Below are 27,545 nucleotides of genomic sequence, written 5' to 3'. Positions count from 1 at the left end.
TCAGAGCGCAATATATAAAAAAAATATTAATAATTAATTGTAATATTATTATAAAAAATTAATTATTATGATAAATGATAGATACAAATCTAATAAACTATTAAAAGAAATATTTAAATAATCAAAATAATATTCAAATTGTTAAAACACTAATCATTTTTAAAAAGAAAAAAATCTAAAATTCTAATTAAGGCTCCTAATATTAATTGAAATATAAATGATTAATCACCAATAATAATCATAAATACAAAATGCCATTAAATACTAATGAATCAAACAGTAAAAAAAATTATAAAGAATTAAAAATAGAAAAAAAATAAAAAAATAATTCTAGAAAAGACCAATTATGCAATAAATATTTAAAAAATAAGAAATGTAAATATGACAAGATTTTTTTTAAATAATTAATAAATAAAACATATTACCTTAATTATAATAAATAGTACATAAAGGAAGGCGGAAACGTATAAAATAATTGAGAAATACGGTAAATATCTATTATTAATTACGCTAATAATAATTAATTAAAATATAAAAATAAATCATACAAAATAATTAATATATATATATAAAATAATAAGTACATTACTGCTGCTAATAATAATAACAATAAAATGTAAAACCAAAAGGTAATCCTATAAAATAATAAATTAATATAAAATAATAAATGCACTAATACTGCTACTAATAATAGCAATAAAACCAAAATAAATATTGTAAAATAAAAAAGTCAATAAAGAAATAATAATTGCACTAATACTACTACTAATAATAGCAAAAAAAACAAAATAAATCCTAGAAAATAAAAAATCAATAAAACATAATAAGTGCACTAATGCTACTACTAATAATAGTAATAAAACCAAAATGAATATTGTAAAATAAAAAAATCAATACAAAATAATAAAAGCACTAATATTACTACTAATAGCAAAAAAAACAAAATGAATCCTAAAAAAAAAATCAATAAAAAATAATAATTGCACTAATGCTACTACTAATAATAGTAATAAAACCAAAATGAATATTGTAAAATAAAAAAATCAATACAAAATAATAAAAGCACTAATATTACTACTAATAGCAAAAAAAAAACCAAAATGAATCCTAAAAAATAAAAAATCAATAAAAAATAATAATTGCACTAATACTACTACTAATAAAAATAGCAATACAACAAAAAATAATACTATTAAAAAAATCTATTAAAAAAATAATTGCATAATACTACTACTAATAATAGCAATAAAACCAAAATGGATGCTATAAAATAATAAATCAAGATAAAATAATAATTGCACTAATTGGAATAAAAAATATAAAACAAAAAGGAATCCTATAAAATAATGAAGAAATCAATATAAAATAATAATTTCAATAATAATAAGAAATTACAATGAAAATGACACGGAATCATTAAAAGTAATAACGAATTCAAATGAAAAAATGCCAATTAATAATCTTTCCCGTAATTAACAAAAAATGTAGCATATGAATAAAATGCAAAATAATAATGGATATGAAACATAAAATATATGAAAAAGCTAAAAGTTTTGCAGTGAGCGCACGGCTGGCTGTCACTGTATCTGCAGCTCCAGACCTCCAGCCTTGTGTCTCTGCAGCCAACAGCTCCTTCTCCTCAGCAGCACAATGTCATCTCCAGTTTGTGCATCCAGTAATTTGCATCACAACAGTGTCCCTGGCCGCCACGTGCTCGTCCTTTTATCTGCTCCTTTCACCGTGAGTTTGGTGGAACCGAGCATTAATCTGCGAACCTCTGTAATCTGCCCTCAATGGATGACGGGAATCAAGGTGTTATCTGTGTGTGCACAGACGGGATCACTACGGACTCAGCGGAGGCATAGAAAGCGCCTTTTTTCTTCCCCTGCCTATTAAAATCCCATTGATGGATTTTATCTGCTTGTTCTCCAAATCTAGTGGGGGTGGGGGGTTCACTTTTTTTGGGGGAGCGGAATGCACAATGACATATTGCTACCGGCTAGCTTGCAAGCTGTCTGTCTAACATAACCCCTATATAACAAGGTATCAAGGCTGCCACTCCGGATCCATCGATGCAGTGAAAATGTACCCCCCTAAAAACCGAAATGAGCAAAAATTTAAGAAAAAAAAAAGTTTCTTAGAGTTACATCTCGTCTTTGGTAAGAAATCCCAGGCAGTCCTAGTAAGAGAGCACAGACACAAATATGTGCATCATGTAAAGATTCATCTGATAAGACAAGTCCTATAAGATCTGGGCAGGGGGGACTGCAGTCTGCGCTACGTAGAAGCAGAGCTGTAAAGTCAGTCTTACCTCTGTAAGTGTTCCCAGTCTCCGGACCTCTCTTGATATGTGACTGCTTCTCCGTTCTCTGTGGTATATTTATACACATAGGCTCCCCCACCTCTCCGGCACTCACATTGCTAGTGTGCGTATCCACCCCCTCATGCTTCCTGCCTGCCTTGCAGAAGAACACCAACCCTATTCCACCTACCTCTTCTAAGTAAGAAACAACGTCACTGCGACTCCTTACAGGACATCTCCGGCATGGTCGGAGATCCCCCCCACCTACTACTACGGAGTGGCGCAGTGCCTGACTTTGTGCATGGCACCACATGGATCGCAATCAGAGAAGTCATTTTGTGTGTTAGACAATTAACTAGTCTCATCTCTCATGGGGGAAATTCCTCCATTCTTTACGCGTTATTACCCCAAGACACTAAAAAGGATGAAATGACGGGAATGAATATGGGATTGGAGAAGAAGACCATCACTTTTGTGCAATTAGCAAATGACGAAAAGACTAATAAAGTGTATATAAGTGGTGGTGTTGACCACACACCTAAAACACCTGGACTGGTATCGAGCTTATAACACCTGAAGATGATCCTAAATGTGGTGGAACATGGTAGTACCTTATGGATGATATGCTTTAAAAACATTGGTCATGTCAAGTTGGTCATGATATGTTAAAAAAACTCATCAGATACTCAAACCTCTATTGCTGCTAATGGTTTGGTATCATCTAAGGAAACCACGTGTTCTTCACCCTTAAACCAGATGCCTAGAATACTTCTACCCAACTAGTCCCCGATTGGCAGCTGATGCATTGGATTTGAAGGATCTCATACACATTCAATAAAAATTGGCCAAACCTGCAAATTTCGGTGGGGCGGTCTCACCATGTATAGTGGACAGATAATGTCATGGGAGCGAAGGATAGGATGTTGACTTTCCATATCCATTCCATTGATCTCCCTGAGGAAGAGTGTACCAGCCAATTACTCTACCGGGAACCCAGTCTACTGTTGCTGAGTAAAATAGTTGTCGTGTGGCAGTAGATCCTGTTCATGACACCAGAAATTGAGGTGAGTCAAGGGGAAGGTGCCAGTTGTTGAAGAGGGATCATCTTGGACATGTAGATCCACTGGCAGTGGATTTTAATGTCATGGTAGCTGAGGTGTGTCACTGGACCCGTAAACACTTCTCGTGTCCACAACAATTGTCAATAGTGGGAGGTAGCACTTATAGAGATGGTAAAGGACCCCACCGGGGGCACTCCTGTAGAAGTGGCATCTGGGAGCAGTCGTTGGGTCCACATGATGTCCGTGCTATTGCAAGCATCCAGACACACATGTGAATTTCAGTAAACACTTTCCTGAATGAGATAGCAGAGTACAATCTCTCATCTGAAGACAAAGTAGTGGTAGTTCACAGTACAGGATACTCGGCATATTGTGCGTATGAAAGGAGGTGTCTTCTGCTTATGGAACAAGCAAGATTAGGGCCCATCAGGGCGGCTAAAGGATAGTTATTATTATTTATTTATATAGCACTATTAGTTCCATGGTGCTGTACATGAGAAAGGGGTTACATACAGGGTTATAGATATAATTTACAGTAAACAAGTTTACAGTGACAGACTGGTACAGAGGGGAGAGGACCCTGTCCTTGCGGACTTACATTCTATGGGATAATGGGGAAGAGACAGAAGGTCGGAAATGCAGCAGCTCTGGCGGTGGTGAGGCGGCGGTTCTGGTGATGGCGAGGCGGCAGAATGGTTATTGCAGGCTGTAGGCTTTGTTGAAGAGATGGGTTTTCAGGTTCCATCTGAAGGATCCGAGGGTGGTGGATAGTCAGACGTGTTGAGGCATGGAATGCCAGAGGATGGGGGATATTCGGGAGAAATCTTGGAGGCGGTTGTGTGAGGAACGAATAAGTGTGGAGGAGAGTGGGAGGTGTTGGGAGGATCGGAGATTACGTGAGGGAAGATATTGGGAGCTTAGTTCAGAGATATAGGGAGGGGACAGGTTGTGGATGGCTTTGTAGATCAGTGTTAGTAGTTTGAACTGGATTTGTTGGGGAATTGGGAGCCAGTGGAGGGATTTGCAAAGTGGAGAAGCAGGGGAGTAGCGAGGAGAGAGGTGGATTAGCCGGGCAGCAGAGTTGAGGACAGACTGGAGTGGTGCAAGAGAGTTAGCGGGGAGGCCACAGAGGAGGGTGTTGCAGTAATCGAGGTGGGGGATGATGAGGGCATGCACAAGAGTTTTAGTAGATTGCGGGCTGAGGAAGGGATTGATTCTGGCAATATTTTTGAGTTGGAGGCGACAGGAGGTGGCAAGAGTTTGAACTTGTGGTTTAAAGGACAAGGCAGAGTCGAGAGTTACCCTGAGGCAGCGGATTTCAGGTGCGGGAGAGAGCGTGATGCTGTTTACCATAATAGATAGATCAGGTAGGCGGGATACGTGAGATGGGGGAAAGATGATGAGTTGGGTTTTGTCTACATTGAGTTTTAGGAAGCGAGAGGTGAAGAAGGAGGATATGGCTGACAGACACTTCGGGATTCTGGACAGAAGAGAGGCGACATCTGAGCCAGAGCGGTAGATCTGAGTGTTGTCCGCACACAGGTGGTACTGGAAGCCATGGGACTTTATGAGTTGCCCTAGGCCAAGGGTATAGATGGAAAAAAGTAGGGGCCCTAGGACAGAGCCTTGAGGGACTCCAACAGAGAGAGGGCGGGATGAGGAGGTAGTGTGGGAGTGGGAGTCTTCACTAACTATTGTAGGAAATATTATGGTCAGTCCAGATAATGCTACACTGATGAAGAGACCTTCATGGGTTGGTTCCCTGTGGTGATACAATAGTAGTATGAAAGTACTTGCAGTTTTGGTCTTATCGCCCCCTATTGCAGGAGGTAGGTCGGACAAAGTTCTTTGTGTGGAAGATATGTTGAACTGGTTCCAGCATGTATGAAAACCTGTATGCAGGAGAGCATTTGTTCAGCCTTATCTCTCATGACTGTAAAAGGCTTAGCCGCTGGAACTTGGCAGGGGCATTGCCATGCTCTTACAAATTGGAGACCGAGGCTGCCTCTGAAATAATCATCAGACTGGAAAATTGGATCTACTTTGGGAAATTGAACCATATACAATAATTGCTATAATCTTTCCGTCATCTGACGTGTACGAGATGTACAAGATTGGTTGGAAACTTCAGATGATGCACAGGCACAGACTAAAACTTTATCTCAAGGAAGATCTCCTTAGAGATTCGTCACTACCTGAGCCACCTATGATTGGAACACAAAATCCTCCGGATTCATCAGAAGGACTGCCGAGCCACGCTTAAATTATCTTGGCTTCACAATTTGCGTTTTCTTGGCTCCATGTCACGATTCACACCGTGACTGTCACCAATTGTCAAGATCCCTTAGCCGCTGCCTACAATATGTCACGGATTGGGGTGACTTGAGACCAGCAGACGGCTATCACATGTGCAGGGGGCTTATCCTAGTTATCCCTCCACTGCCACAATGTGATGAAAAAAACACACACGAGGCTATTGACCTCTTAGTTTACAGCAGGGGCTTATTTTAGGTATCCCACTGCTCTTCAGTATACCATGAACTGCAGGGATTTGTGTCTATCCCGCTTACAGTTCCACTTAACACTTGCAGCTCTCTGGCGCCCCCCTTACTCTCAGGTCAGATTAGGTACTGCACCTGGGGTAATTAGTCGCCAGAAAGGCTGCCTGCTATGTACTGGCTATTGGGCGCACTGCAGCAACGCGATAACTACTCCCACTCAGGCAGGAACAATAATTATCAAGCCGCAGTCGCTACAGTGACCCCCCCAAAAAGCCGGCACACGGTAAGCTGCCACCAGCTCCGATCAAACAGGTCCGGAGCTAACCCCCAAAATAGTAGCGTAAATTCCCTTCAAAGACAGGGTACGTTTTTAGAGCATGGAGAACGAACTAGTAATAAATATTATACCCCATAAATGATTTTTAGGCAGTGTTTATAAAATATTTTACAAAGATGTTACAAATGAGACAATTGCAAATATGTACAAGGTAATTATGAAAATAAAAGGATTAAAGGAAGAAAAGATAACACTCACATGTTCTTAGATCATTGCATTGCAGGCAACCACACGTCCCAGCTCATTGGGCGTGCTCAGGTCTGTCCAGGAAAAACTCCAAATCTGCCTCCTGAAAGTCTCCCAGCAACTTAAAACCTGCAGGCTGTGACCTCACAGAAAGGGCTGGCTTTTCCAACCCCTCCTACTTCTTCAGTATTACTCACTGGGCATTAAATATATCTGATGCCCGTAACTTCGCTACAGAACATAAAATAATCGCACCATACCCATCATTCATCTCGTAGTATCGTGGGCATTCCGATGAGATCAAATATGTCCTATTTGTCACGCACACTGACAGAGAAATCCCTACCTCGAACCAGATGGGGCTAGAAACTTGTGTTTCGAGTGAGGGGTAGATCCATCGAGGAAAAATAAGAATATATATTTTCGTGTCCATAACTTAAACGGTTTGCATAATATCTTCCAAAAACAGAACAAAGAACTCCCATGCGTTCTAGAAGTTTCTCTACCAGTTCCTGCTAACACAAATTTCCCTTGCAGCTATGCCAGTCGTAAATACCTTTCGTCAATAAAACTCCCCCACAAGGCAAGCTCTTCTACACAGTTAGAAACACAGGGAAGGAAAGAGAACCAGAGAGAGGGGGGTTTAGCCCCCGCATGCTAGCAAGAAAACTAACTTATGATATTTCATACCATATCGTGACACTCCATAATTTGCATTTTCTTGGCTATCACAAGTTCATTCCTATCTCAACTGAGACTTTTCTTCCACAGAACACAAAATGATCTGCAGTCAATGGAAAGTACCAATAAGATGCTCCGAGCAGATGCTCGGCACGGGGGCTAAGTACCTCACCATGTGTCCTCACAGAGGCTGTACGGACATCTGTCTGAGATGGTTTCTTGAATCCTGCACTACATTGAGCAGGGGGTTGGACACGATGACCTCTAACATTCTAGGATTCCAGAATTCTATCCTTTTTTAAATATATGCCATGTTGGCCTTTACATACTCAGATTTACCAGATGAACTTGTGCTCTTTTTCCCGTTAATGTAACAGGGCAAGGACTGTTCCTGGCTCACAAAGCCAAGAGCTGTTAAACTTAATTTCCCCTGTTATAACTGTTATGGTTATTGCTAAAGATTTTGTTTATGTTTATATTTATCTACTATAGCAAATTTTTCCTAGGTATAGACATTTGCCAAAAATCCCTAGAGACTTTAACTCAACAGTGTTCCGAATATTTCACATGTCCACAACCTAATTTGGTTCTACTAGCAAGTAATATTGATTGTATTATTTTTGCCTTGCACTTGTGTATGTTGTGTACTCCCAACTTTGTCATTTGTACAAGTTTTCACCTGCCAATCATAGGACGGCTTGTCTTAAGAAAGCTCCAGTTCCCCCCGAATGTCCATGCTGAGGGGACATAATTCTCCATACAGTCACCTCCACAAAGGAGGGAAGCCTCATACAATCAGGAGAGCTAAGGCTGAACCAGTGTTCTCCTGCCTTCTAATTTTCCTACGCGTTTCCAGCCGGAACCAGATCAATGTGTCTTTGTCTGAACTACCCTCTGCAATAGGGAATGGGCTGGCGAAAACCGTAAGTACTTCCATATTACTAGTGTGTCACCCCGGGGAGCCAACCAGTGAATGTCCCTCCATCAGTATAGCATTATCTGGACTGTGCATAATATTTCTTCCAAAAGCAAGTGAAGAGAACTGTGCTCCAGCCGCCCTAACAGACCCTGAACCTGCTTGAGAGAAAGACTTGACCCTGTTACCTCCTGTTACGTTCACAAGTTCACCCGCGTGTCTGGCTCCTTGTAATTGCACGAACATCATGGGCGGTCCAACACCTGCATCTAGACATCACGTCTACCGCCCCCGAGGGGTCCTATTTGGTCTTTGTAAGTGCCACCTCCCTCTATTGACAATTGTTGGACACGAGGGATGTGTTTAGGGATCCAGCGACTCACGTCAACTACAATGACATTAAAATCCGCTGCCAGTGGAACTACATGTCCCTGCTGGTCCTTCTGTGAGATCTGGAGGCCTTCTCCGTGGCTCGTTGCATACTCTCTCCATTGCCAATTACGGTTGTGCGTGGGGAGGTCCAGAGAGATCGACGTATGTCAACTGGTATCGTAAGTGTATGAGCTTGAGGAAAATGGAAGCAAAGTACATGAGCAGGTCAGGATAGCCAAATGTCAGCATCAGCAAAGCAGGGCGTTGTACCAGGTAAGATCTAAGTCAAAAACTGAAAGTTCTATCAAGTAGAGTACCGGTAAAAAGTTTTGACACCTTTGTTCATAAAATGGTTTTACTTGTTCTCATTGGAATGTGCACAATGTAGATTCCGACTTGAGGTAGCAAAGCCAGGAAGGAAAAAAGGAGTAATAAACAGATGTGAAACAAACCAGAATGTGTGTTAAACCTTAGGTTCTTCAAAGTGGAACCAAACACAAAAACGGGGAGAACATGCAAACTCCTTGCAGATGTTGTCTTTGGTGGGATTTGAACACAGGTCTCTAGTGCTAACCATTGACCCAGCATGCTGCTCATGACCTAGAATGACTTCCACCACTCTTGGCTGGTGAGCACTTGCTTGATGCTTTCACAACTGGTTGAAGCTACTACATGTGATGAGCAGCACGGTGGCTCAGTGGTTCGCATTGGCATCCAGTGTTCAAATCCCATAAAGGATAACATTTATATATTCTGGTTCAGAAACGTGTATCTGTGTAGACCTGTGCACTAACTCGGACTCTCCAAAACACACTTGATAGTCGCAATCACTTTCTGAAGTCCAGTGATGCCACAGATTAACTCTTGCCGAGGCAAATTGTTCAGTGCAAGACATTCCATCTGATGAAGCTTCTGGAGACAATGCCATGGGGGTATAAAGCTGTCATCAGAAGGGGGATCTAGTGAAGGATACAAGGTTTATCACAAGTTCGGGATTGTCTCACACACAATTCTTTTTTCCATATGTGTGCCCTTTTGGTTTTGCTGCCTTCAGTCTGAATCCATAATGTTCACATTACAATAAGAACAAGGAAAACCATTGCACGAACAGGTGTGTAAGAACTTGTGACTGGTACGGTAGGTAAAACTAACCTGGTCCATGACATTTTAAATATTAACCCCTTTCCGACATTGGGTGTAATAGTACGCTGATGTCGGACACCCTCCCTTTGATGTGGGCTCCGGCGCTGTTTGAACAGCTGACAAGTACCTCTAACAGCCGCGGGTGGAATCGCGATCCACCCGTGGCTGTTAACTAGTTAAATGCCAATGTGAAACTCTGACAGAGGCATTTTACACGCGTTTTCGGGAAGTACGCCGACAATCCAGCCCATTGGCAACCGTGTCACATGATTGTGGGTCACCAATGGGTTGGCATGACAACCATGGGTTTCCAGCAGACCACTATGGCTGTCACTGCCGGATTGCTATGAGCGCTGCCCGGTGGTCGGCACTCATAGCAAATCAGCAATTCTGCTACATACAGGCGATCTGATCATCGCCTGTATGTAGCAGAGCCGATCGCACAAGTGCAGCTTCTAGTCTCCCATGGAGGCTATTGAAGCATGCCAAAAGTAAAAAAAAAAGTTTTTCAAAATATAAAAATAATTAAAAAATATAAAAGTTGAAATCACCCCCCTTTCGCCCCATTCAAAATAAAACAATGAAAAAAATCAAACATACACATATTTGGTATCGCCGCGTTCAGAATCACCTGATCTATCAACATATAAAATGAATTGACCCGATTGCTAAATGGTGTAACGTACAAAACGCAAGAATTATGTTTTTTTGGTCGCCGCAACATTGCATTAAAATGCAATAACGAGCGATCAAAAGATCATATCTGTACTAAAATGGTATCTTTAAAAACGTCAGCTCGGCATGCAAAAAATAAGCCCCCACTCAACCCGAGATCACAAAAAATGGAGACCCTACGGGTATCGGAAAATGGCACAATTTAAAAAAAAGATTTTTTTAACAAACTTTGGAATTTTTTTTTCACCACTTAGATAAAAAAGAACCTAGAAGTATTTTGTGTTTATGAACTCGTAATGACCTGAAGAATCATAATGGCAGGTCAGTTTTAGCGTTTAATGAACCTAGTAAAAAAGCCAAACAAAAAACAACTGTGGGATTGCACTTTTTTGCAATTTCACCTCACTCGGAATTTTTTTTACGTTTTTCAGTACACGATATAGTAAAACTACGTGTGTGACCTAGTCATGCCTAGGTGAATCCAGGAAATCCAGACATTGACGTGACATCAGCCGCAGCTGGGGGGTCATGTGATGGGAACTGAGCGAGCAGCGATAGCGCCACTCACAGGCACCTATGGCAACAGAAGGTATTTACAAAAATACTTAGTTAAAAGGTGTAAATCGATGGGGGCATCATACAATGTAGTGGACCACCTCTTTAAGCTGTGAGCTGTGACGTCCTTTCACTATCCAGATTCACCCCAAAAATAGCTTTTGCTGTCGTACACACTATCTGTAATGTTTGTTTAGTGTTTTAAGGCTTTATCTTCCTTTCTCTAAAGGTACCGCCACACTCAGCGACGCTGCGGCGATATAGACAAAGAGCCGACCTAAACTAGATCGCTGCAGCGTCGCTGTTTAGGTCGCTGTAGAGACATCAAATACAGCAACTCCAGAACGATGCAGGAGCAATCCAGTGACATAACGGCGACTCACTTCTCGTTCTCGCTGGTTGTTAGCTCCATGTCAAACATTGCTGGCGTTGTTGCTTTTGATGTCAAACATGACGATACACGCCAACCTGGCGACGAAATAAAGTTCTGGACTTCTAGCTCCGACCAGCGATGGCACAGCGGGATCCAGATCGCTGCTGCATGTCAAACACAACGACATTGCTATCCAGGACGCTGCAACGTCACGGATTGTTGTCGTTCTCGTTGCTGAGTGCGACGGTACCTTAAGATTAAGCTGGGATCTGTGATGTCCTTTCACTATCCAGATTCACCCCAAAATACATTTTGCTGTCATACACAATATCTGTAATGTTTATATAGTGTTTTATGGCTTTATTTTCCATTGTCTATGGTCAAGCAGGGAACTGTGACGTCCTTTCACTGTCCAGATTCACCCCAAAATACATTTTGCTGCCATACACATTATCTGTAATGTTTATATAGTGTTTTATGGCTTTATTTTCCATTGTCTATGGTCAAGCAGGGAACTGTGACGTCCTTTCACTGTCCAGATTCACCCCAAAATACATTTTGCTGTCATACACAATATCTGTAATGTTTATATAGTGTTTTATGGCTTTATTTTCCATTGTCTATGGTCAAGCAGGGAACTGTGACGTCCTTTCACTGTCCAGATTCACCCCAAAATACATTTTGCTGTCATACACAATATCTGTAATGTTTATATAGTGTTTTATGGCTTTATTTTCCATTGTCTATGGTCAAGCAGGGAACTGTGACGTCCTTTCACTGTCCAGATTCACCCCAAAATACATTTTGCTGTCATACACAATATCTGTAATGTTTATATAGTGTTTTATGGCTTTATTTTCCATTGTCTATGGTCAAGCAGGGAACTGTGACGTCCTTTCACTGTCCAGATTCACCCCAAAATACATTTTGCTGTCATACACAATATCTGTAATGTTTATATAGTGTTTTATGGCTTTATTTTCCATTGTCTATGGTCAAGCAGGGAACTGTGACGTTCTTTCACTGTCCAGATTCACCCCAAAATACATTTTGCTGTCATACACAATATCTGTAATGTTTATATAGTGTTTTATGGCTTAATTTCCATTGTCTATGGTTAAGCAGGGAACTGTGATGTCCTTTCACTATCCAGATTCACCCCAAAATGGATTTTGCTATTGTACACACTATTTGTAATGTTTATTTAGTGTTTTATGACTTTATTTTCCTTTCTCTATGGTTAAGCTGGGAGCTGTGATGTGACGACTTTTCACTATCCACATTATACCCAAAAAATCTTTTGCTAAATTAATAATCTATTATATTACAAAAGCTGGAAGATCCTAAAATATTCCCAAGCCGCTCTATCATAAAAATATGCTGAATAAATTTATTGAATTTTCAAGAATATAAAATCAAAATAAAAGTTCAGTATACTGAGAGCAACATGAAGAAGGGCTCTATGAACACGACTATGGATCCATGCAGGCTTATAGTCTTAGAAGTAGACAGGGAGACAATGGCTGAAGACCCAGAACGTCTCATGGCTGACACACAGTTCATGCTTTCACGCACTGTTACTGGTCAAAAGAAAACCTGCAGAATTAGGAGGAAAATGCTCAGGACTGCAAATGTGGTTATACAATGTGCAACCTACAGTTTGAGTCCAAGGCATGCCTTAAAGGGAATGTGTCATCAGAAATTACCTAAATCTATTGCTTAAATCTTGCTTGTGCTATTTGTGTATAAATATTTAAATGTTTTCAATTTTTTTCCATATTTACAATATGGATTAAAAACAAAAATTAAAAATCTTATCACTGGGGCATTTTTAGACTCTAATGTCGCTTTGTTTCAGAGAATCTACAAACCCATAATGTACAGACTCGCACCCGGCCCTTTTGTATTGAAGCATTTAATGAGCATGTGCAAACGACAGTGTAAAGTAAGAGAGAGCAGGTGAGCTGTGACATCACCTATTGTGAATGGTGGATCCTGTGTTATCTACTGTATATAGAGGTGTTATCAGTCATTGTACAGGAGGAGGAGGTGAGCTGTGACATCACCTATTGTGAATGGTGGATCCTGTGTTATCTACTGTATATAGAGGTGTTATCAGTGATTGTACAGGAGGAGGAGGTGAGCTGTGACATCACCTATTGTGAATGGTGGATCCTGTGTTATCTACTGTATATAGAGGTGTTATCAGTCATTGTACAGGAGGAGGAGGTGAGCTGTGACATCACCTATTGTGAAAGGTGGATCCAGTGTTATCTACTGTAAAGAGAGGTGTTGTTAGTCATTATACAGGAGGGACCACATTATTGCTAGAAGGCGAGTACGAGTAGGCGTTTTACAGGGTGGTGAACCACTGTCATTTTGATTTCCAACATTTCTACTGATTTCATAAGAAAAAAAAAAAGTAAGTGGAAGTTTGACAAGCAGCTCCAGATAATGACAATTATTATTACATTTGTCTTGGGAATTTTCCATTTTATTTTATTACATTTCTATGCAGTCAATAAGGTACATTTTTTTCACGAGCTGCTCAATAATTCCGTCATGCAGCCCAGATGTTCCCCTTTAAGAGAAAGTCACATAAGAGGAGCGTAAGAGAGAACTCTGAAACAAGTGTCTGTATATTGAGATTTTGCTTTGGCTTTTATTCTAAGTCATATTGCAAGGCTCGTTTAAAAGTCAATATTGACTTTTAGGATTTCTACATCCAATAGATGGAGCTAGAGTTCTAGTCCTCTTCCTCTCAGAAGAGGCAATTTTCATAATAAATTTGTCTACAACACGGCATGCCCGGCAGGTTTTACTAAATTGTCACATGTCTTATTAATGCATAATAGCAAATCGATTCCATGAAAATTGAACAGATGTCGAACTTTAGGAAAATTATCTTGACTCGCTAAAATTTAAACAACTTGCTATTTGATTTGCACCGCTACCTCAAAATGTCTTGCAGCTATCACATCACATATCACAGTCAATCAGAAAGGCTACATTAGTTGGCAGAAAAGCCAAGGAAGGGAAGGCAGCGGCCAATTTGTGATGAATCTGAATAGTGAGAGGAGGTCACAGTGGCCAGTTTGCGATGAATCTGGATAGTGAGAGGACGTCACAGCTCAAAGTTTAGCCATAGAGAAAGGAAGAAAAAGCCATGAAACACAAAAAAAATTACAGATAGCGTCTGATAGGACAGCAGCACTAAGAAACAGCTGCCCCTCATTTACCTGTAGGCATGTTGGTGAAAATCACTTTGCTATTGCCGGATCCCTCCATACCCAATACATTGCTGTCAGACAAATGATCATTCCATTGTTCAACCATGCCGAGCGCTCTTGTGTTCTCTGTGAGAGATCCGCTGCCAGACTCCTCTAAGGGTACTGTCACACAGTGCAATTACGATCGCTACGACGGCACGATTCGTGACGTTCTAGCGATATCGTTACGATCTCGCAGTGTCTAACACGCTACTGCGATCAGGGACCCTGCTGAGAATCGTACGTCGTAGCAGATCGTTTGAAACTTTCTTTCGTCGCTGGATCTCCCGCTGTCATCGCTGGATCGTTGTGTGTGACAGCGATCCAGCGATGCGTTCGCTGGTAACCAGGGTAAACATCGGGTTACTAAGCGCAGGGCCGCGCTTAGTAACCCGATGTTTGCCGTGGTTACCAGCGTAAAAGTAAAAAAAAACAAACCGTACATACTCACCATCTGATGTCCGTCAGGTCCCTTGCAGTCTGCTTCCCGCTCTGACTGTGAGCGCCGGCCGGAAAGTGAGAGCAGATCACAGCGGTGACGTCACTGCTGTGCTCTGCTCTCACTGTACGGCTGCACTCAGTCAGAGCGGGAAGCAGACTGCAAGGGACCTGACGGACATCAGATGGTCAGTATGTACGGTTTGTTTTTTTTTTACTTTTACGCTGGTAACCACGGTAAACATCGGGTTACTAAGCGCGGCCCTGCGCTTAGTAACCCGATGTTTACCCTGGTTACCAGCGAACCTCGGCATCGCTCCAGCGCCGTGATTGCAAAGTGTGACCGCAGTCTACGACGCTGGAGCGATATTCATACGACGCTGCGACGTCACGGATCGTGCCGTCGTAGCGACGAAAATTGCACGGTGTGACGGTACCCTAATAATGGTTTATTTCACCAAGGACAGAAGGATTAGCAGTCTGAAATCAAACATGCCAGATCCCTATCTCCCATCCCTATCTCTCCAAATATCATATGTCGGGGAGAATCGGGAGGTCCTAGTGCACAGACTGTTGGACAAGTTCAGCCAAACTCCGTATAGTTTATATGCGGGTCTTCAGGATATGTTTACATTAAAGGGAATTTGTCACCTTGGAAAACTCTAATTTCCTTCAGATATGTGGGATAAGCATAGAGGAGCATAGTGAGATTAAAAAATATATATTTTAGATTCATACTATCTGTGCTTTCTGGAACAGTTTTCAGCATTTACTTATAATCAGAGACAGGATAACAATGACAGGCAACACCTTTATACACAAATGATAACACAGAATCCACCAATCACAGAAGGTGAAGTCACAGCTCTCCTCCACCACCTTCCTCCACAATAACCTTTGCACAAGCTCATTAGATAGAGTCACAGAATCCTAGAATGTTGGAGTTGGAATGGACCTCCAGGGTCATCGTGTCCAACCCCTTGCTCACCAAACCTGGACAAACCATCTCAGACAGATGTCTGTCCAGCCTCTGTTTGAAGACTTCCATTGAAGGAGAACTCACCACCTCTCGCGGCCGCCTGTTCCACTCATTGATCACCCTCACTGTCAGAAAGTTTTTTCTAATATCTAATCTGTATCTTCTCCCTTTCAGTTTCATCCCATTGTTTCTCATGTTTCCATGTGCAAATGAGAATAATGATGATCCTTCTACACTGTGACAGCCCTTCAGATATTTGTAGACAGCTACTGAGTCTCCTCTTAGCCTTCTTTTTTGTAAGCTAAACATTCCCAGATCCTTTAATCGTTCCTCCTAGCTTTGCATCGTCTGCAAATTTGATTCGTTTACTTTCAGTTCCCTTATCTAGGTCATTTATAAAAATGTTGAACAACACTGGGGCCAGGACAGCGCACTGTGGTACTGTAAGGGGACCAGGGTGGTAGCCGTGGCAACAGGGGTTAGCGTTCCGTCACCCTGGCACTTCACAGGTGAAATAGAAAGGTCCTTCAGCTGCACAGCGCAGCATAACACTTATGGTTTCGGCCATTCTGGCTTCAGGGTTCCAAGTTCCAAGAATCACTGCAGAGTCACATTCCTTTGCAAACATTTACTGGAAACACGGGCACATGTCACTTCAGCAGCACAGTTCATACAAGGTTTCATTTCCTGCTCTCTTCTTGGCTTCCAGGCGAACTTCAACACTCCTGTGACCTCTCCCTCAATTCTCTCAGTAATCCCAGCTGCATCTGTGGACAATTCTTGTCCCATCTATCCTTTCTGCGTCACCAGCCCCTTATAATCCCCTTGTCCGGCTTTCATAGGAAAAGGTGCCAGGAACACTATTATAGCTGCTCCCGTCCCGGTCATAGACCCCGTATTTTTCCTGGACATAGTTCCACTGAGTTGGTGCCCATTCACATTGTCCTACGGCCCCTCTCCTCCATAGCAGCTCTGTCTTCACAGCCTGAGGCTGTCCCATAAACAGTATGCTCCATGCCCTTGGGCAAGATGCCCGGGTTACTCTGGCTTCTACCAGGAAGTGCTTCTCCTATATCCTTCTGCTTTGTGCTGCTCTGTTCTATCGCCCCTCCCAACTGCTTAACCCCTGTGTTGCCTGTATCTCACTAACCTATTCACTGCTATTACCCTGCTCTAATGTGCCCCCCTTAAGCTAACCCTTATTACGCTATGTCAGCTTCTATCTTATCTTATCCCTAATCTTAGAAATATTAAATACATCACATCACAATATATAACACACATTAAGTAACAGTACAGAACCACACATTACATTAGTATTACTAACACTTTAGTGTGCCACACATGACACATATGTACTTGTTCAGACTACGGGAGGCACGTGACATGACAATTTTCCAATTAGATGTGCAACCATTTATTAGCATTCTTTGAGTACGATCACTGAGCCAGTTATGAATCCACCTATCTGTAGCCTTGTCAATCCATTACTTGGTCATTTTTTCAATAAGGATAGTATGAGATACTTTATCTAATACTTTGCTGAAGTTGAGATATACTATATCTACTGCATTTCCCTGATCCACCCAGTCAGTGATTCCTTCATAGCAGGAAATTAGATTAGTCTGCCATGACATGTTTGCTACAAACCCTTGCTGGCTCTCATTAATTAGTGTTTTCGTATCTAAGTACTTACATACATGCTGGTTAATAATTTGTTCAAAGATGTCTCACTGGCCTGTAATTTCCTGGCTCTGTCTTCTTTCCTTTTTTGAACACATGGACAACATTTACCCTTCTCCAATCTTCTGGGACTTCTCCTGTTCTTCAGGATTTTTCACAGATTCTGGCTAGTGGTTCTTATACTTCCTCTGCTAACTCTTTCAGTACCCTAGCATATAATTCATCTGGACCAGGAGATGTAAATTCATGTAAATTAGCTCAGTGTTCCCTCACTATGTCTCTGTTTATGGATAGAGTGGATTATTTTGTTCCTTCGGTGGCACCGTGAAGAACAGTTGATGTTACATCTGATTTCTTAGCGAACACAGATTGGAATAAAAAAGTTCATCCTTCTCAACATCATTTTTGACCACTTCACCATTTGCATCCTGTAAAAATCCTACAGCATCTTTGACTTTTCTTTTGACATATCCCCAAAATAATTTTTTTTGCTGCTTTTAGTCTCCCTTGCAAGCCTCACTTTATTACTGGCTTTAGCTCAGGATTGTTACTGATTGTACAGTGAGAATGTAATTTAGCGAAATCTCCCATCCAACCATTAGACCTTTCCTAACCTCTTTCTGAGTCCATTTAAATCTACCTTTCTGAAGTCCAATGCTTCAATGCCAAAGATCAGTCTATTTATTTCTGCTAATGTACATGTGAATTTCCTGAAACTACAGGAAGTTAGATTATATAAAAGCCCCAGTGGCCAGTGTGAGAATTGCAAGATTTCTAATCTTATTTTTTCTTAAAAAAAGAATGATATAATAAATCATTGCCAAAAAGTTGTATTTTTTAAACACATTTAACACAAAAAAATGATTTAAACAATAAGTTATGTGCTGTTAATATATTCCCTTTAAAGATTGTGGAAAATTGTTGAGATTGAAGTGAATATTTGATTGGAACGTCGGTATTTTGCATTTTCTGCTACAATGTAATTAAAGATTTTGCAGTCATTACAATATAACCAGAGAAAGACGATGATTAGAGAACGCGGGACAGATCGTTCGCAGGTTAAATGGAATTGAACATAGGAAAGTAAATGAGAGAATTATCTCCTTGTATAAATGGATCCGATGAGTATTCCGGGCCGAGGAGCGATGATAATACTCATCACATGGGAGATCTTATGAAGCTTGTTGTATTTTTTTCTCCTAAACTAAAGTATATGGGAAAACACAAAAATAAAACACCCAGTGAATATTATTTATTGCTAATGTTGATTTTTAGAAATTGGTGCGTTGAAGTTTTGTGCCATATCAAAAATGCTTTTTTTTGTCTTTTTACCATTTTTGCCCCCGTTTAGAGAAAATACTTGCATGATTCTTTAAAACTTGGAAATTTTGCCAAAATTTTGGACGAACATAAAAATCACTTCAGAAGGACTGGAATATGTTGGAACTAAAGTCTTACAACTTTTAAAAAAGTCATTGGGTGCGATTCACTGTTGCATTTGAAAGGTTTTTGTCTATTTTTTTGCCTTGCACCAAATTCTTCTTTTAATCTCCGCCTTTTTTTCATGTCTTTAAAGTGTTTCTTTTTTTGGTTTTCTAGATTTTTTGTCTGATTTTTTTTGTTCACGTATTCCCGCCATTCACTCCCACAAGGTGATTTTTGTTTTTTTGTATTTCAGAATTTTTTGGGTGCGAATCTTCAAGTCTGTGTACAACATTTTAACAATGATGCGAGTTTTTGCTTTAAAACAGTACAAATGAGGAAGAAGATAAAAATTATAGCACATTTTTTATTTTGTAGAAGAATTCATGACGCCACGTGCCCTATTTTGAAAAAATGTGCCTTTAAAAATCAGAAAATGGTGAACGGTCTGTTTGTCTATTAAAGAAAAAACCATTGGAGTAAGTTCTCACAGAGTGGACATGATGTAAATTTTTCTTCTGGAATTTCTGGATGCAAAATCTGCAGCATATTACAGTACCGGCTTTGCGGATGAGATTTAATGGAATCTGCATAAAAAAAAACAAAAAACATTTTTTTCAATACTTGAAAAATGTAAAGTTTTAATGTTTTAATTAAAACAATATATCATTTGTTTTAATGAAGTAAAATATGAAAAATAATTTTAAAAGTTTTGATATTTCAATTTTTATACACTATAGAGAGCAGCTGCTGAAATTTTCCATGAAAAGCTAGTGTACAACTAGGTCACTTTACTTCATAAGGGCGGATGGTGCGGCGGTTAAAGCTGATAATGATAGACAATATGGAGGCCATATACCATAGGAGGTTTATTTAAGTTATAATATGGACAGATATTTTTATGCAGAGGGCATTTTAATAACACTCGTATTTTTAAGGGCACCGTGTCAGGATGTGGTGAGGAAGACCAGAGAGGATGGAAATCTGTAGAGACGAGCTGTGGAGGTGAGAAGTCATCATGGCGTCTAGACAGGATGGCGATGAAAAGAAAGAGATGACTGTAAGATGTAATCCATGTAATGGATGTAAATGTGATGAATATATCACCAGAATCATCATCACTACATGAATATATCACCAGAACTGGAATACATCACCAGTTTTGTGCAAGCTGTATTTGTCGTATAACAGACACAAAAACCATCAGATGTATCCCTTTATTTATAATGGCGGTCTGTTTATTATACTTTAAGCAGTGGTGGTATTCAGCCGGTACGACCCGGTACGGGGCAGCCGTTTACTAAAATTTCTATCTGCCAGCGTTCCGGTAATTGAAAATGGTTACCACGCCCCCGGACCGCCTCCGGACCGCCCCCGGACGGGTTGCTGTGCTGCTGGCAGGGCCGCCATCAGGGCATTACAGCCGTGACTGGCGTATGGGGCCCGGTGGGCAGAGAGGGCCCGCAGCGGGCCCCGTCTCATCTGCCCACCGGGCCCCTACCGGCAGCCGCAGGCTGAACCGGGCCCTTAGCTGCGGCCGGCGCTGCAGCGCTACTGACGTGCGAGCCCGTGCCCGCACGTCAATAGTTAACAGCTGCCAGCCAATCTGAGGCTGGCAGCTGACGTCAGCCGCAGCGTGCATGTCGCCGGCGTCTGACGTCATTGTCAGTCGCCGGCGAGTGCACGCTGCAGCTGCTTGGAGAAAGCAGGAGCGCGGGAGGTAAGTAGAGCTTGTTTTTTTTTTTCTTTTACTGAGAGCGGCGATCCGGGGGGGGGGGGGGGGCAGTGCAGAGCACTGGACACAGGAGGGCAGAACGCTGGACACAGGAGGGCAGAACGCTGGACACAGGAGGGCAGAACGCTGGACACAGGAGGGCAGAACGCTGGACACAGGGGGGCAGAACGCTGGACACAGGAGGGCAGAACGCTGGACACAGGAGGGCAGAACGCTGGACACAGGAGGGCAGAACGCTGGACACAGGGGGGCAGAACGCTGGACACAGGAGGGCAGAACGCTGGACACAGGAGGGCAGAACGCTGGACACAGGAGGGCAGAACGCTGGACACAGGGGGGCAGGACGCTGGACACAGGAGGGCAGAGCGCTGGACACAGGGGGCAGAGCGCTAGACACAGGAGGGGGCAGAACGCTGGACACAGAAGGGCAGAGCGCTGGACACAGGGGGCAGAATGCTGGACACAGGGGGGGCAGAACGCTGGACACAGGAGGGCAGAGCGCTGGACACAGGGGGCAGAGCGCTGGACACAGGAGGGGGCAGAACGCTGGACACAGAAGGGCAGAGCGCTGGACACAGGGGGCAGAACGCTGGACACAGGGGGGGCAGAACGCTGGACACAGGGGGGCAGAACGCTGGACACAGGAGGGCAGAGCGCTGGACACAGGGGGCAGAGCGCTGGACACAGGAGGGGGCAGAACGCTGGACACAGGAGGGCAGAGCGCTGGACACAGGGGGCAGAGCGCTGGACACAGGAGGGGGCAGAACGCTGGACACAGGGGGGCAGAGCGCTGGACACAGGGGGGCAGAACGCTGGACACAGGGGGGCAGAATGCTGGACACAGGGGGGCAGAGCGCTGGACACAGGGGGGCAGAACGCTGGACACAGGAGGGCAGAACGCTGGACACAGGAGGGCAGAACGCTGGACACAGGGGGCAGAGCGCTGGACACAGGGGGCAGAGCACTGGACACAGGAGGGGGCAGAACGCTGGACACAGGAGGGCAGAGCGCTGGACACAGGGGGCAGAGCGCTGGACACAGGAGGGGGCAGAACGCTGGACACAGGGGGGCAGAGCGCTGGACACAGGGGGGCAGAACGCTGGACACAGGGGGGCAGAATGCTGGACACAGGGGGGCAGAGCGCTGGACACAGGGGGGCAGAACGCTGGACACAGGAGGGCAGAACGCTGGACACAGGAGGGCAGAACGCTGGACACAGGGGGCAGAACGCTGGACACAGGAGGGCAGAGCGCTGGACACAGGGGGCAGAGCGCTGGACACAGGAGGGGGCAGAACGCTGGACACAGGAGGGCAGAGCGCTGGACACAGGGGGCAGAACGCTGGACACAGGGGGGCAGAACGCTGGACACAGGGGGCAGGGGCAGAGCGCTGGACACAGGGGGGCAGAACTCTGGACACAGGAGGGCAGAGCGCTGGACACAGGGGGCAGAACGCTGGACACAGGGGGCAGAGCGCTGGACACAGGGGGGCAGAACGCTGGACACAGGGGGCAGAGCGCTGGACACAGGGGGGCAGAACGCTGGACACAGGAGGGCAGAGCGCTGGACACAGGGGGCAGAGCGCTGGACACAGGAGGGGGCAGAACGTTGGACACAGGGGGGCAGAACGCTGGACACAGGGGGGCAGAACGCTGGACACAGGGGGGCAGAACGCTGGACACAGGAGGGCAGAGCGCTGGACACAGGGGGCAGAACGCTGGACACAGGAGGGGGCAGAACGCTGGACACAGGAGGGGGCAGAGCGCTGGACACAGGGGGGGCAGAACGCTGGACACAGGGGGGGCAGAACGCTGGACACGGGGCAGAGCGCTGGACACGGGGGCAGAACGCTGGACACAGGGGGGCAGAGCGCTGGACACAGGGGGCAGAGCGCTGGACACAGGAGGGCAGAGCGCTGGACACAGGGGGCAGAGCGCTGGACACAGGAGGGCAGAGCGCTGGACACAGGGGGCAGAGCGCTGGACACAGGAGGGGGCAGAACGCTGGACACAGGAGGGGGCAGAACGCTGGACACAGTAAAGGGGAAGCCCGATGGCACAGAGTGTCTAGATAAATTACATGGGGAAGAGGAGGGGGGTTTGGTGAGGGGGGGTTTGGTGAGGTGGGGAGGGGCGCCAAATGAATCTTTGCCCCGGGCGCTGGAAGACCTAGCTACGCCCCTGCCCCATTGTCGGCCATGGCCGGCTGTGTGCTGCTGGGGTGTGACTGTGCGGCCGGGCAGGGGTCAGAACGTTGAGATGGCTGTATCTGCGCTGGGGGGGGGGTCATTAGGGGTGGTGCCGGCTGTAGCTGCTGCTGCACTGGGGTGTGATTGTGCAGCCTAGGGGGTGGGGGGCGATCGTCGGGAGGGGTGCCAGCTGCTGCGCTGGGGGGGGGGGTGATTGTGCGGCCTGGGGGGTCCGATCGGCAGTGGGGGCCAGATGATTGTGTGGCCCGGGGGGGCGATCCAATCGGCAGTGGGGGCCAACTGCTGCGCTGGGGTCATGACTGTGGCCTCGGGGGTACGAACGATGACAGTGCATGTGCTGCCGTTGTTGTTGGTGAATGTGCGGGGGGCCAGCTGCTGGGGTCGGTGAATGGGGGGGGGGATGCAGAACAGTGGCAGAGGTTGCAGAAGATGATGGGTTAGGATGGGGGAAGGTGGAGGATCCTGGAAAGTGGAGCTGTGTATACGGGGAAATGTGTATGTATATAGGAGGGAGAAGCTGATGTGTATATGACACGATCGTGTTCATATAGACATCACAGTGCCCCTAACACTTTCTCTCTTATTTTTAGCTACCAGCTGAAGCTGCTGGCTAGAAACACAGTGGATGCCACGTTGACATCATGGAAGACTCCTCAAGGTTTGTTTGGTCCTTGAATAATGTATAGAGAAATGCAGAGCTGTAGTACACAACCCGTATAACACCCCTCTCCCATGTACAGTATCAGCGCCCTGTTCTTAGGTGCTAGCATTCTTAGAATTATAAAATTGTAGAGTTGGAAGGGACCTCAAGGGCCATCGGGTCCAACCCCCTGCGAATGCAGGTTTACCTAAGGGCAGGCGCACACGGACGATTTTGCTGCGATTATACGGTGCGTATAATCGCAGCAAAGCGGCTGTCAAACCTGCCCTGCGAGCGGGTCTGAGAGTGCTGGAGCGCATACCTGCGCTCCTGTTCAAAGCCCGGAGTCGACCGCAAGTGTCCTGAACGCGCTGCCTCTCTGAGTCCCGTTTAGGACACCTGCGGTCGGGGCGGGCTCTGTAACAGGAGCGCAGGTATGCGCTCCAGCACTCTCAGACCTGCTCGCAGGGCAGGTTTGACAGCTGCTTTGCTGCGATTATACGCAACGTATTCTTGTCATTAAGGGAGACAAACTGCTTCCAAAAATATGAATCGTGCCACTGGGCGTGGCTTATTAGTATGGGCGGGGTTATTGAAAATGGGCGTGGCCAAAATTCCGGCCGCCGCGACTTAGAGGACCTGTTGTTAAAAATTTGAATCCCACCCCTGACTTTAAGGTATTTGCCAAATGTTGGATATCATAATTGAAACCAATCAGCCCCAATTATAGTTATGCTTTATTAGTTTCCATAACTACCGTATATACTCGAGTATAAGCCGACCCGAGTATAAGCCGAGGCACCTAATTTTGCCAAGGAAAACTGTCTAAGCTTATTGACTCGATTATAAGCCGGGTATGCTTTGTCCCCTCATCCCTATCCCAGTATGCGTGGTTCCCCCCGTCCTGTCCTGCTCTGTGTGGCTCCCCCTGTTGAATGCATGGCTCCCCCAGTCCCCTCGTTATATGCATGGCTCCCCCATCCCATCTTGTATGCATGGCTCAGCTCCCCCTGTCCCATCTTGTATGCATGGCTCAGCTCCCCCTGTCCCATCTTGTATGCATGGCTCCCTCGTTCCATCTTGTATGCATGGCTCCCCCCCATCCCATCTTGTATACATGGCTCCCCCCTGTCCCATCTTGTATTCATGGCTCCCCCCATCCCATCTTGTATACATGGCTCCCCCCGTCCCATCTTGTATGCATGGCTCAGCTCCCCCCTGTCCCATCTTGTATACATGGCTCCCCATCCCATCTTGTATGCATGGCTCCCCACGTCCCATCTTGTATGCATGGCTCAGCTCCCACCCTGTCCCATCTTGTATGCATGGCTCAGCTCCCCCCGTCCCATCTTGTATGCATGGCTCCCTCGTCCCATCTTGTATGCATGGCTCTCCCATCCCATCTTGTATGCACGGCTCAGCTCCCCCCTGTCCTATCTTGTATGTATGGCTCCCCATCCCATCTTGTATGCATGGCTCCCCCCATCCCATCTTGTATGCATGGCTCCCCCATCCCATCTTGTATGCATGGCTCAGCTCCACCCCTCCCCCCTGGTATGCTTGGCTCCCCCGTCCAATCTTGTATGCATGGCTAGGCTCCCCATCCCATCCTTCTATGAATGGCATGACTCGGCTCCCTCCAGTCCTCCCCTGTCCTCCCCCGTCATACTCACCCTCCTCACGCTATCGCTGAACGTCTCTGCATCTCCATTGTCCCAGCGCAGCAGCTTCTTCCTGTGCTGAGCGGTCACGTGGTACTGCTAATTAAGGTAATGAATATGCGCTCCACGCCTATGGGAATGGAGACGTGCACATATTCACTACCTTAATGAGCGGTACAATGTGACCGCTCAGCACAGGAAGCGCTGCTGCATTGGGACAACAGAGATGCAGGGATGTTCAGTAAAGGCGCAAGGAGGGCGAGTATGATGTCACAGCCGCCGGCTCCTGCCGCTGCTCCGCCGCTCCCCTCCCCCTCCCCGCCAGCTTTGTGAACCATGATTCGTATATAAGCCAAGGGGGGGCGTTTTCAGCACAAAAAATGTGCTGAAAATCTTGGCTTATACACGAGTATATACGGTATCTATGGGTTCTGCATTATAAATATAGGACATCAGGGATGACTATTGCTATTTTTCCCCATGTATTTTGTAAATGGTCCACAAAAAAAGATTTATTCTGTATCTAGCTTGTAATTGCACTGCCTATTAAGTCACTAAAGGACAGCACTTTTTTTTACTTTTGATTAAAAAAAATTGTCAAAAAGGTAACAATTCTAGTGGAAGAGGTCATCAGAGTTTGCTACCTAACCCATCGGAGGGGAAGGGGGATGTGCATTAGGGGTCCTGTTACATTAGTCTCTGAGCCATTCTCGAGTGCCGGGTTAGCAGCAACTCAGAACAGCTATTTTTAAATTAATTAATTAATTAATTTATTAGTATTTTTTCATTCATCTATTTATTAGTAATAAAGAAATAAATGAAAAAAAATATGATGTAAGGTCCTCCCTTTTTTTTAATAATCAGCTAAGGTAAAGCAGACAGCTGCGGTCTGTTATTACCGGCTGGAAGTGTTCATGGTTTTTGGGCCATTCCCAACCTACAAATATCAGCCTGCAGCTGCCTCAGAAGTGCCGCATCATATTTGATGTAAAAAAGCTATCACTATGCACAAGCGTCAGCTGGTGAATACTCTCATCAGCGTCGCCTGCTCTCGCTGCTATCAGCACATCTATGCTGAAGTTGGTGGTGCAGGTGTAACACTGACCGGATGAAGAGGCGGTGGAGGAAGCGGAGTAGGAGGAGGAGGCAACATAGACAGAGAAACATCCAGCTATCCTCGATAGTAGTAGGACAGGCGTCAAAACGCTTTCTGCAACCAGCTACCACTACATTTACCCAGTGGGAAGTTAGGGAGATATACTGTCCCTGCCTCTGCTTACTGGTCCATGTATTGGTGGTTATGTGGACCTTGCCACTGATGATGTTGTGCAGTGCACGCCTAATTTTTTCCTTTAATGTTCATGCAGGGCAGAACTGGCCAGCCTGAAAAAGTAGTAGCCGCTGGAAAGAGAACCACATACTGTGGCACAGTCACCTCCATCAGTTTTTTAAAAGTGTTCATCTCAGCCAGCCATAATGGAAGCATTTCAAAGGCCAGGAATTTGGAAATGCTGTCATTCAGGACCAGGGCTTGTGGGTGGGGAGGGGGGTACATATTCTTTCTCTCCAATGTTTGGGAGATGGACAGCTCAGCACTTCCATGGGACGATGTGGAGATGCTCGGTGGCATTGCTGGTTGTGGTTCTGTCACATCCTCTCTTTGCGAAGTGCCAGGTGACCCTGTTGCTCTGGAGTGGGTGGAAGAGGCCGAGACCACAGCAGAAGAGGGAGCAGGAGGAGCCTCAGCTCTTTCATGGTTTTTCAGGTGTTCACTCCACTGCAGCTCATGCTTAGATTTCAGATGCCTTGTCATGTAGGTGGTGCTCAGGTACAGAACATTTATGCCTCTCTCCAGGCTCTGATGGCACAGCGTGCAAACCACCTGTGTCTTGTCGTCAGCACATTGCCTGAAAAAATGCCACAGCATGGAGCTCCTTTGAATTTTCTTTGATGTGCTCAGTTCGCCAGCGTGGTGGGCTCGCTGCTGTTGTTTTGCACCCTGCTCCCTATTTTGCTGTGCAGCTGGGGCAGTGTGACCACCTCCAATTCCTCGAACTGTGCACGTCATTCTGATGGCCTTGACTCCATGTGGGGTCTAGGACCTCATCATGCCCCGCATCATATTCCACCCACTCCTCACCTCTGCCCTCCTTGCCGGTCTGCACAAAGCAGAAAGAGGCAGCAGTTGGCACATGTGTTTCATCATCATCATAAGGTATGTGCTTCAGTGGTCTGCTGGCCTTGTGCACTAGCCCTCCCACGTCCTCAAACTGAACAAGTGGTTAGGCATCAGCGCGCTCACATCTCTTCCACTTCTGGGGTAGGGCCAGGTGAATGGCCCATGGAACCACAGCCGATGGAGTCATAAAAAAGCAGCAGTGACTGCTGCATGACTTGGGGCTCAGACT

At 44.9% G+C, this 27,545-nt stretch overlaps 1 protein-coding gene across 3 annotated transcripts in view; it reads right to left on the bottom strand.

The window, feature by feature from the left end:
- The window catches only part of PNOC (prepronociceptin), a 247,641-nt gene that overhangs the window by 168,189 nt on the left and 51,907 nt on the right, over positions 1 to 27,545 (bottom strand). Inside the window, exon 1 of one of the 3 annotated variants that reach the window (XM_077291744.1) lies at positions 2,312 to 2,464. The exons of 1 other annotated variant lie outside the window; for it this stretch is intronic. The gene's annotated coding sequence lies outside the window, so the exon portion shown is untranslated. Of the gene's footprint in view, positions 1 to 2,147; positions 2,169 to 2,311; positions 2,465 to 27,545 lie in introns of those variants that run through there. One more of the 3 variants, XM_077291746.1, reaches the window with a different exon arrangement.

The sequence above is a fragment of the Ranitomeya variabilis genome, chromosome 2, assembly GCF_051348905.1.
Source record: "Ranitomeya variabilis isolate aRanVar5 chromosome 2, aRanVar5.hap1, whole genome shotgun sequence".
Classification (NCBI taxonomy): Eukaryota; Metazoa; Chordata; class Amphibia; order Anura; family Dendrobatidae; genus Ranitomeya; species Ranitomeya variabilis.
The sequence above is the reverse complement of the archived record's forward strand: the minus strand, read 5'-3'. Positions and strand labels throughout refer to the sequence as shown.